Genomic DNA, 12,420 nt, shown 5'->3' with positions numbered 1-12,420 from the left:
TCTTATAAATGGTGATTATAGAACATCATTTAATGCTGTGGGCCTCTGTCCACATCTCTGGTTACTGACCTCTTTACATATATATTCTGCACTCTGCAACTAAAGATCTACAATGAATTCTTGATACTCAGTTCACATCCCCCGACCTCCCCTCCAACTCAGTCTTCATCTCTCATCTAATGGGGATGTCCCTCCACTCCTCCACTGAAATTTATCTTGCCAAAGTCAACAACCACCTTTTTGTCACATTTATACATCATGAGTGTTGAAATGCATGGCCAAATGGAGACAGAGGTTTCCCTAGCCAGGATACAATTAAGTTGCTTGTCTACAGACAAGGATTACATTGCAAACTGATACTGGCAGTTACCTGAAATCTAGAATTGTAAAACACCTTGCATGGAGACCAAGTCAGGTAATGGGGAAGTGTGTGCTATAGACAGTAGGCTTTCAAATGAAGTTGAAAATGTCCCCCACATGTCTCATACTTTTGCATCATTGAAAGGGATTTTACAAATAGGTTTACAGCAGGATAACAATGTTTATTAGGGTCTCCTCACTAGACTCTGTCTCACCTGTCTCTTTTTTTTTTTCTCACGGTATTTCCAATTATGGAATGAAATCATCTGAAATTGTAATGTTGTCTCACGTGTTGAGGGGCCGTATGGCCCAGCAGTTCCAGTTCTAGTTACACACTCAAGAGAAATAAAAACACGTCTACATAAAAACTCGGAGAAAAATATTCATAGTAACATTACTCATAACACCCAAAAAGTGGAAACAACTCACATGCCTATCAATTGATAAGTGCACAAGTAAAATTTGGCATAGTCATACAACAAACTATTATTCAGCCATGAAATGAATGAAGCACTGATACATGTACAACATATACGATCCTTGATACCATTATGCTAGTGAACAAAGTCAAACATAAAAGACCAAATACTATGTGACTCAATTTATAGGGAATGTTCAAAATAGGCAAATCCATAGAGACAGACAGCAAATCAGTGCTTGCCTGGTACTAAGTATGGGTACGGGGCTTCAGTGTTTTCAAACATTATGGAAGTGTTGGGAACTACAGAAATGCCTAAAATTCAGTTATGGTGACGGTTGCATGCATTTACTAAAAATCATCACACTGTACCCTCAAAGTGTGTGAACGTTATTGCCTGTAAACTTTACCCAAAGAAAGCTGTTTAAAATTAAAAAATTAAAAATAAAATATGATGTTGGCCTGGTCTTCTTTTGTACCACCATAACAAGCAAGTTACATTCAGGACGGACGTAGTTAAGGATGGTGATAGGAGTTGGTTATAAGGATTGCCATCCTGATAATTCCCTACCTTCATTCCTGGGCCTGGATTTAGGAAGGGAGAGCGAATGAGAAGCAAGGCCATGAAGGGGTTGAAAGAAACAGAAGGAAATGTGGTTGTCAGTGCGCACACACACACATGCACCCATACACTGACACACTCACACCATATATATTCATACATCGACCAGGCTGCGTTTTGAATCCTAGGACTCTCACAAGAGAGCGCAATGTGTGCTCAAAGAGGACGCATTCCGCTCATGTGCAAATAGCCACATGAATCCTGAACTGTGCCCTTCAGCGCAGTTAAATGCCATCCACACAGCCTTGACAATGGGGAATATAAGGAACACTGAATTCCAAATGACACGAGGTTGTGAGACTCCATTATGTCTCATCCATAGGATGGAATTCTAGTCAGGCAGCAAAAACGAGTTATAGTGACGACAAGGAGAGAGGATTTGTTGCCTATCAGATTAGCAGCGATTCACATTATTTCTAAAGTGTGCAGAAACAGGAATTTTCATATAGTATTGTTAGAAATATAAAATAGTAAGAGTTTGTTCAAATAAAAGTTTTTTCATTGTTTTGAAAGAACACTTCCAGAACTTATAAAAATGCTTACTAAGATATCTGCATGTATATGAACAAGAATGTTAAGCACACTATAGTTTGTAATAGAAAACGTGGTAAAGGAACTATATTTACATCACTAGTACTGGAAAAGTGAATTCTGGAGCATTCATATAATGCAACAACCAGGGCAATATAAAAAAATAAGTGAAATTTTATTGTCAAGTAACTTAAAATGTTATCACAGAAACTCATCTACATGGAAATATGGTCACAATAAGTGCCAAGGTGGGTTACAATGATCATAAATGACAGGGATCCAGTTTTGCTTATATAGGTGTATACCTCTTTATCCAGAGGTCTTTAAAAATAATAAAAAAAAAAAACCTTTCTGTTAAAACATAAAAATAAAAATGGTCTTTCTGTTGAAATCGCATAGAGCTTTCCACTCAGCATAGAAAGAGGCTGCACTTTCTGTCTAGATACCTCAGTATCCCTGTACCTGGAGTGTGTCCCTTTTCCACCCAGACTTCCAGAAAGCTCTCTGGATTTAGGCCTTTCGCTCCCACCTTCTGGCTCAGCGATGTTCATGCTGCAGTTCGGTCCACTGTCACGAGGTGGCACCATCGTACCTCCATTGTCAAACTTCTCTACAAAGACGTTCATTCAAAGAGCAAAAAAATACCATCCTCTTCCTCAAAACCCAGCCCATGAACCTATGTATAGAATGATTCTAATTTTGTCTGAAAAATCTGTTAGGTGTAAAAGAAGAGTGTAAAAACATATACTCCGGGTCTTGAATACGAAGACGAAATAGCAGGTGGCAGTAGCGTGTTGGCAACGGTCGGCTGTTGAAGGGCTTTACAGGACTGGTGGGAGGTGGAAGAGAGAATGGGGCTCCAGAGCGGGGTCTTGGCGGCTGTGCCCAGTGTCATGGACAGGGTATGACAGGGAGTGGGAAAAGTTCTGGACAGACTCTACGGGGTGGGTGGGGGTGGAGGGTGAACACCCTACTCTCTGGGAGGGACCCCCCTCCCCACCCCACCCCCCACCCCCCGTCTGCAGTGTGGACACTTCAACCTACACTTAGGAGATACCTCAATAAACTCGATGTTCTTTTCGGGTCAACAGCAGATGGGACTGCTCTAGTAATACATCTAAGTTTCACAAACATAATTAGTGTCTTAGTAAACAAAACATTCCAAGATCTTCTTATCCTTGGCCTCATGTGCTCATTTTCTTTGTGAAAGAAAAATGGAGGTGGAAGCCACCTGCTGGCCAGATCCAAGATTGCAGCTCTGAGGCTCCGACCAGGGAGCTTGGCCGAGGAGAGTGAGGACGAAGTTTGGGCTCTGGGTTAATGGTGTTAGCCAGTGTTTTCCGGAATTTTTCACTTGCTGGTGGCAATTTCTCTGTATCTACCATTTTTCTGGCATATCTAAATCTGAGATAGGAATCAAGCTCTGGTCTGATATGAAGATAAAGATTGTGAAGTGGAGTGTACAAGCCATAGGACATATAGAAACACACACATACACGCACCGTCAATTCAATTTTAAAAGCTACTTTGTTCTTCTATAAAATTGAATGTAATGAATGTTTATGACGTGAAGAATGTATGTGCACACATATGTGCACTATCATCTTCATCGTCAAGAGGGATTTTTGGGTGAGTACCCATGGGGCCACAATATCAGGGGAGTGTAAGATGCTCACTTCTCAAGCCTTGGAAGCCCATTTTCTCAAAGGGAGGCTGCCCTGTGTCCTCTCTCTCCTTAGGGCAAGGGATGTAACTTCATTTGAATCCTGCCACTTATCTGGAGAGGTGCTGTCGGTTCTATGAGCCTGAGCTTTGTTGTCTATGAAATGGGACTCGGGATCCTTTTGTCACACAGCCATCCCAAGGAGAAAGTGAGAAAACCTGTTCAAAGTATATGGTACATTGTGGGACTTCAAGGGCTCTTTAAAAGTCAAGGCTCAGTAGCAGGGGCTGGCTGAGCCTTAGGGCTAAGGCAGGCACTGTGGAAAGGTGTTTTTCATTCTTTCTCCTAATGAGAATGTAGATATGTTTATGAAGGAATCAAATCTCTCTCTGGTATGCCTTGAGTTCAAAGTTTTAACGACAGAAGGATCTCTAGCTTCTTGGGAGACTCAGAAGCTCCTAAGAGCTGCCCAACATCGTGCCTCTGCGCCGACCCTAATCCAGTTCCCCATGCTGGGAAGACAGGCTTGCCTTTGACTCACCTGGTGAGCTCAGTGAGAGATGGCACCAGGGCAGCAAGCCGTAGTGTTTGCCTAACTGCTGCTCCTGGACTGCTCCATATGTTAATACATTTATAGGAAAATTCTAGACCTGTCTCCCATTCAACAGTGCAGGGGTCCTCAGATCATGTCGCACCAGGATTTCAGCCACCTGCTGCCTCCCTGAGAGGCAAAGATCCACAAATTACTACCATTTCTTTGACACACAATTATCCATTCTTCCTATCACTCATAGCTCAATATATATTGAGCTCAAAAACCCATACTGTTCATTGGAGGCATCCCATTAACTCTAAAGTGGAAATAAGAGGGAAATATGGGAAATTTCTTTCAAAGGTTAAATCTGAGATGACATGACTCCTGCAATATTAACTTTTACACTTTCAAGGAACTGAAGATGTAAAAGAAAATCCCTCTTTGGACCCCTTTTCCCCATTCAGTCACAGGCCTTCTCTCTGTGTCTGTCTCTGTCTCTGTTTCTCTCTCTCTCTCTCTCTCTCTCTCTCTGTCTGCCTCTGTTTCTCTCTCCCTTTCTCCCCCATCCTTCAAAATCAAAGTTCCAGAAAGCATTTTCTGCATTCCCGGTTAACATTCTTCACTTCCCACTAACCTCTTATCTCACTGCACTATTGAATCTTGCAATGAACGTGCTCTCACCAAGGTCACTAGGTCCAGCTATTTGTATAAATATGTTAATACATGAAAATTGCCTTAATGACCTCCTAAATTATACATGCTATGCAGATTGCTTCTGTTACTTAACAACAAATCTTTGACAGTTTCCCAGGCTCTGGAGCGTGAGGTACAAACCCAAGCTGTCCTGTTCTCTAACTGTGTAGTCCTAGGCCAAGTTCTCCCCGTCCCTCAGTTTTTCATCTAGAAAATGGGGTTGAGCAACTGTATCTACCTCTTAGGGGTGCCTGGAGCATTAAATGAATCAATACAGTAAAAATCATTAGGAGTTTAAAAATTTAGCCATATTTATTTTATTTTATTTATTTATTTATTTTTTGCGGTATGTGGGCCTCTCACTGCTGTGGCCTCTCCCGTTGCGGAGCACAGGCTCCGGATGCGCAGGCTCAGTGGCCATGGCTCACGGGCCCAGCCACTCCGCGGCATGTGGGATCTTCCCGGACCGGGTCACGAACCCGTGTCCCCTGCATCGGCAGGCGGACTCTCAATCACTGCGCCACCAGGGAAGCCCGCCATATTTATTTTTTGCATATATCTTTATTATCATTACTATCCCCACAGGCACACACAAAAACATAGGATACAGAGTGGTGTTTATTCACAATCAATGACATTTGGGGTATACGGTTAGTGTGTGTGTTTGTTTCCTAGGGCTGCTGTTACTAATTAACAGGAACTTCGTGGCTTAGAACAACAGAAATGCATTATCCCATAGTTTTAGAGACCGGAAATCTGAAATCAAGGTGTCGGCAGGCAGCGGCCATGGCTCACGGGCCCAGCAGCTCCGCGGCATGTGGGATCTTCCCGGACCGGGGCACGAACCCGCGTCCCCTGCATCGGCAGGCGGACTCTCAACCACTGCGCCTCCAAGGAAGCCCCAGAGGAGAATTCTTCCTTTCCTCTTCCAGCTTCTGGTGGCTCCTGACTTCCCTTGGTTTGTGCCAGCATAACTCCAGTCTCTGCCTCTGTCTTCACATGGCCTTCTTCCCTCGGTGTGTGAAATCTCCCTCCTTTCTTTTATAAGGACATTAGTCATTGGGTTTAGGGACCATCCTAAATCCAATCATCTCTTGAGATCTTTAACTTAATTATATCTGCAAAGACCCTATTTCCAACTAAGGTATGGGGGTGTTATGATTTGGAAATATTGGGGGGCACCCAATTCAACCCACTACAGTGAGATAAGTTATAAAATTAAGTGTAAGATGAGATCTTATGATTTGTATGTAAATATATAAATGTATGCATACATGTATAAATATATAATACCTGCATAAGTATAATTCTGGAGGAATATAATGCAGATGAAAACATTAGAAGGGCTTTTTTTAAATAAAATATTTATTAATTTATTTAAAATAACAATGATAAAACCATTATATTCAACCTATAAAATTAACAGAAATAACATTTTTATGAAAATAATTATACTTCTAAAATGAAAATAGTAAGAAGAGTAGCATTGTTTTATACTTTGGGCAAATCTCTTTAATGTCTGGCATAATAGGAGATAGTGGAATTCTCATACCTGCTTCTACAGTCAGACTATTGTTATATGTTGCTTTGGTTGAGTCATATAAGAAAATCTAGCCTCACACAAATATGTAGCTGGAAAAGGGGAAAGTATTTTAACAGCCTTGTTAAATAGTTGTGGATTTTCTTCTTTGCTGCTACATGAAAACTCAGCAAGAACTTCCTTCCAAAGAGTTCACTATGGAAAGAGGGGGAAAAGAGTAACTTTATAGTGGAGACAAACACTACCTCAGACAAGTGTGATCAAGGTTAACATCAACAGTGTTAAGTCACATTGATCATATGTGCCCTTGATATGATCTGATGAAAAGAGCACTTGACCTCTGTGGTCTTCTTCCCAAAGCCCACAATTCCAGTCAAATCATGAGAAAAACATCAGACAAATCCCATTCGAGGGACAGTCTACAAAATAACTGACGAGTATTCCCCAAAACTGTCAGGGTCATCAAAAAGAAGGAAAGTCTGAGAAAGTGTCACAACTAAGAGGAATCTAAGGAGGCATGATGACTAAAGGTAATGTGGTATCCTGGATGGGAGCTCTCTCACATAGCTCTTCAAATGTGCAGTCGGCAACGGTTCCACAGGCTTTATTCAGCCGCAGCTCTCTGCCTTGCACTTTTAGAATCCTTGGTCTAGTTAAATCACTTTGTTTCTGAGCCAGCTCATCAAACAACTTATCCATGACAGCCTCCACATTAGCTTCACTTGTGAGATAGTAGAGTTCTCCTGCAGCAGGAAGTTCCCTTTTCCGATAATCTATCCCAGAATCTAGCTGGACCATATTACAGTATTCCAGAAAGAAATACAGCATTGCCCACATACATGCATTCCTCTCTCTCATTGCCTCAGAGACCTTCAGGACAGCTATGAATGGTACAAAGTTAGCTCTTTGGGGTCCATTTTAATAGAGAACATCTGGTGGCCTGTTGGATGTTGCCACAACAATGACCCCATTTTTTTTTTTTTTCGGTACACGGGCCTCTCACTGTTGTGGCCTCGCCCGTTGTGGAGCACAGGCTCCGGATGCGCAGGCTCAGCGGCCATGGCTCACAGGCCCAGCCACTCCGCGGCATGTGGGATCTTCCTGGACTGGGGCACGAACCCGTGTCCCCTGCATTGGCAGGCGGACTCTCAACCACTGCGCCACCAGGGAAGCCCGACGACCTCCATTTTTGAACAGATTTTCAAAAAGCTGTTTCAGAATCATGGCATCAGCAATGTCAGTGACCTGAAATTCATCAAAGCATAAGAGACATGCTTCTTCACTGATTTCTTCAGCTATAGGAGCTATTGGATCGTATGATTTAGCCATGAGTCCTGGTTTCCTTTATGGCAAACTCTGTTTAAGGCGGTGTATTCTTTTGTGAGCATCTAGCATGAAACCATGAAAATGAACCCGTTTTTTCCTCTTCATTTCCACATAAGCATAAAACACGTCCATCATCATTGTTTTCCCTGCACCTTAGAAAGAAAAGGCCTTCTGCCTCTATACTGTATCCTTTAAGGTCCTCATGTAATTCCCGCAAACACTGTATGACTCTTCTGTGATGTTCATCGTCCTTTAGCTCACGAGCTTTGATCAGAAAGTCACAGAGGTCCAGTGGTCCATGACAAACAGCTAAAGCTTTTGAATAAAACTCTGTAGCAGCAGTTGGAGACATACTCTCGGGGGTCTGAACTGTATAGGCTTTACAAAAGGGGTTTCCAGGGGCAGTGACCGAAGGGGCGAGAGCAGCAGCCCAAGCCCTGCACCCAACACATCTTCCTCTCAGCCGGCTCGGCGCTAAGCGCCTAGAAGGGCTTTTCTTCAGATGGTGGGCTTTGAGGTATTATTATCTTATTTCCCTTTGTATGTTATCTATTTTTAACTGTAATAAATTCCCATTGCCCTTGAAATTATACAAAATATTAAAAAGGCTGGAGAAACATAAACATTTTCTGCTCCAAGCACAGGGAAGTTATCCACTTTAGTAGGGGAACATCCCTGAGGCACAGGAAGGGAGACAGAATGTTGGAGGAGCCCCTTCCACAATATAACAGGACACAGGTCTCCAAATTCCAAACCACACTGATTAAGATCTGTTGTTTAAACTTTTGCCCAGCTAACTGAGAAAAAACCATGGGACGTTAGTTTTATTTCGCTGTGCCCTGATGAACAGTAATGTTGAGGGTCTTATCAGATGAGAAGCACTAGTGTGCACTAGTTAGGTGTGGGGCTCAGCTGCCACGCAGAACTGGTTCATAGCTTAATCTTGTGACTGGCTAGCACTGCCATCACTGTGCCTCAGTTCCCTGATGGTTACAGTTCAGAAACAGTAGCTTCTCCTCACAGGACGTGGTGGGAATTAAATGACCAAGTATAGGTTTAGCACTTACAACACTGTAGGGCCAGAGGAAGTCAGTAATAATATTAACCATTCTTATTATTATCATACCTAAATTGACCATTAGTGCTTAAGGCCATTTTATTATTATGTGGGCTTATACTGATTGGCTTGAATTGACCTCCATAATATGATGTTTGTAGAAAAAAAGCAGTTTACAAAACCGTATGTAGGGTATCATCTCATTGCTCATCTTAAAAATGCAGGTTATATTTGCATAACAAAATTTCTGAAAACAAATATACACTCACCTCTTAAGAGTACTTATCCATGAATAGTAGACACCAAGGTTTTCTAATGATTTTTGCTCTTTTTATCTCTTCTTGAGATCCCCAAAGTAACATGGGGTTATAGATAGTTTAAGAGAAAGGGACATTTGACTAAATGGGATCACAGATCATTATGGAACAATACTTAATTATCTATTTAACCAAAGTGACAATAAAAGAATTTAAAAGCAAATACAGCAGGTTACATAGTTGTGAGCAAAACGTAGCTATTTTAATACTGAGAAGACTGTTTTCTTATGTAATTAAAGACATGATAAACACAACATGAAGCACAGGAAATTATTTTGGAAAGAGAAAAACTATCACCTTTCTAGGCAGATTATTTAAAAGGTACAGAAAAACCTTTCCCAATCTCTTATCAAGAGCAGACCTACAGTCAAAGAAACCCTGTCTTCATAGCAGATGAAAGAAAATTAAGTTTTATTTTAACAAAAATATACTATTGATATTAAAGCTTATTATTTAAACATTTATGGAAGATTGGCTCAAGATGGGGGAGTAGAAGGATGTGTGCTCACCCCTTCTTGCCAGAGTACTGGAATCACAACTATCTTCTGAATAACCATTGAGAGGAAGACGCTGGAACCCACAAATAGAGATACCCCACATCCAAAGACAAAGGAGAAGCCACAATGAGATGGTAGGAGAGGCACAATCATGAAAAAATCAAATCCCATAATTGCTGGGTGGGCGACTCACAAACTGGAGAACCATTATACTACAGAAGTTCTCCCACTGGAGTGAAGGTTGTGAGCCACGTGTCAGGCTTCCCAACCTGGGGGCTCGGCAACAGGAGAAGGAATCCCCAGAGAACCGGACTTTGAAGGCCAGCAGGATGTGATTGCAGGACTTCCACAGGGCTGGGGGAAACAAGAGACTCCACTCTTGGAGGGCACACACAAAGTCTCATGCGCACCAGGACCCAGGGGAAAGGAGCAGTGACCCCACAGGAGACTGAACCAAACCTACCTGCTAGTGTTGGAGGGTCTCCTGCAGAGGTGGGGGGCGGCTTTGGCTCATCATGGGGGCAAGGACACTGGCAGCACCAGTTCTGGGAAGTACTCTTTGGTGTGAACCCTCCCGGAGGCCCCCATTAGCCCCACCAAACAGCTTGCAGGCTCCAGTGCGGGGTTGCCTCAGGCCAAACACCAACATGGAGGGAACACACCCCTCCCATCAGCAGACAAGTGGATTAAAGTTGGACTGAGCATGCCCTGCCTACCCACCACCAGTTCCACTCATCAGGAAGCTTGCACAAGCCTCTTAGATAGCCTCATCCACCAGAGGGCAGACAGAAGAAGCAAGAAGTACTACAATCCTGCAGCCTGCAGAATGAAAACCACAACCACAGAAAGTTAGACAAAATGATTATGTCCTAGATGAAGGAACAAGATAAAACCCCAGAAAAAGAACTAAATGAAGTGGAGATAGGAAACCTTCAAGAAAAAGAATTCAGAATGGTGAAAGTGAAGGTGATCCAGGATCTTGGAAAAAGAATGGAGGCAAGGATGGAGAAGATGCAAGAAATGTTTGAAAAAGACCTAGAAGAACTAAAGAACAAACAGAGATGAACAATACAATAACTGAAATTAAAAATACACTAGAAGGAATTAATAACAGAATAACTGAGGCAGAAGAACGGATAAGTAACCTGGAAGACAGAATGGTGGAAATCACAGCCGTGGAACAGAATAAAGAAAAAAGAAATGAAGACAGCCTAAGAGACCTCTGGGACAACATTAAACACATCAACATGGGCGTTACAGGGGTCACAGAAGGAGGAGAGAGAAAGGACCCAAGAAAATATTTGAAGAGATAATAGCTGAAAAATTCCCTAACATGTGAAAGGAAACAGTCAACCAAGTCCTGGAAGCATAGAGTTCCAGGCAGGAAAAACCCAAGGAGGAACACGCCGAGACACATAGTGATCAAACTGACAAAAAATTAAAGACAAAGAAACAATACTAAAAGCAACAAGGGAAAAATGACAAATAACATACAAGGGAACTCCCATAAGGTTATCAGCTGATCTCTCAGCAGAAACTCTGAAAGCCAGAAGGGAATGGCACAATATGTTTAAAGTGATGAAAGGGAAGAACCTATAGCCAAGATACTCTACGCAGCAAGGCTCTAATTCAGATTTAATGGAGAAACCACAAGCTTTACAGACAAGCGAAAGCAAAGAGAATTCAGCACCACCAGACCAGCTTTGCAAAAAATGCTAAAGGAACTCCTCTAGGTGGGAAAGAGACTAGCAACTTAAAACAACCCTGTACATATATAGACAGCTATATCAAAACTTCATGTGAGAAGATATACAGACTGCCAACAAACACAGGAAAGAATGCTCAACATCATTAATCATTAGAGAAATGCAAATCAAAACTACAATGAGATATCATCTCACACCAGTCAGAATGGCCATCATCAAAAAATCTAGAAACAATAAATGCTGGAGAGGGTGTGGAGAAAAGGGAACACTCTTGCACTGCTGGTGAGAATGTGAATTGGTTCAGCCACTATGGAGAACAGTATGGAGGTTCCTTAAAAAGCTACAAATAGAACTACCATATGACCCAGCAATCCCACTACTGGGCATATACCCTGAGAAAACCGAAATTCAAAAAGAGTCATGTACCAAAATGTTCATTGCAGCTCTATTTACAATAGCCCGGAGATGGAAACAACCTAAGTGCCCATCATCGGATGAATGGATAAAGAAGATGTGGCACATATATACAATGGAATATTACTCAGTCATAAAAAGAAATGAAATTGAGCTATTTGTAATGAGGTGGATAGACCTAGAGTCTGTCATACAGAGTGAAGTAAGTCAGAAAGAAAAAGACAAATACCGTATGCTAACACATATATATGGAATTTAAGAAAAAAAAATGTCATGAAGAACCTAGGGGTAAGGCAGGAATAAAGACGCAGACCTCCTAGAGAACGGACTTGAGGTTATGGGGAGGGGGAAGGGTGAGCTGTGACAGGGCGAGAGAGAGTCATGGACATATACACACTAACAAACGTAGTAAGGTAGATAGCTAGTTGGAAGCAGCCGCATGGCACAGGGATATTGGCTTGGTGCTTTGTGACAGCCTGGAGGGGTGGGATAGGGAGGGTGGGAGGGAGGGAGACGCAAGAGGGAAGAGATATGGGAACATATGTATATGTATAACTGATTCACTTTGTTATAAAGCAGAAACTAACACACCATTGTAAAGCAATTATACCTCAATAAAGATGTTAAAAAAAAAAAAAACTTCATGCGAACAGCAAACCCAAAAACTACAATAGATACACACACAAAAAAGAAAAAGTAACCCAAACACAACACTAAAGATGGTCAGCAAATCACAAGGGA

The 12,420-nt window shown here is 42.0% G+C and overlaps 1 protein-coding gene, 1 long non-coding RNA gene and 1 pseudogene across 14 annotated transcripts in view; 2 read left to right on the top strand and 1 right to left on the bottom strand.

The window, feature by feature from the left end:
• Positions 1–12,420, top strand: part of LOC101287598 (nuclear RNA export factor 2-like) — a 544,209-nt pseudogene that overhangs the window by 9,045 nt on the left and 522,744 nt on the right.
• Positions 1–12,420, top strand: part of LOC101286095 (nuclear RNA export factor 3) — a 383,514-nt gene that overhangs the window by 130,236 nt on the left and 240,858 nt on the right. The window lies entirely within an intron of this gene.
• Positions 1–12,420, bottom strand: part of LOC117199174 (uncharacterized) — a 99,034-nt gene that overhangs the window by 57,867 nt on the left and 28,747 nt on the right. Inside the window, exon 5 of one of the 4 annotated variants that reach the window (XR_007474976.1) lies at positions 5,185–6,557. The exons of the other annotated variants lie outside the window; for them this stretch is intronic. This is a non-coding gene — a long non-coding RNA (uncharacterized LOC117199174). Of the gene's footprint in view, positions 1–5,184; positions 6,558–12,420 lie in introns of those variants that run through there. 4 annotated transcript variants of the gene reach the window in all.

This window comes from Orcinus orca, chromosome X (genome assembly GCF_937001465.1).
Source record: "Orcinus orca chromosome X, mOrcOrc1.1, whole genome shotgun sequence".
NCBI lineage: Eukaryota > Metazoa > Chordata > Mammalia > Artiodactyla > Delphinidae > Orcinus > Orcinus orca.
Note: the sequence above shows the minus strand (reverse complement) of the source record. Positions and strands in the feature narration are given on the sequence as shown.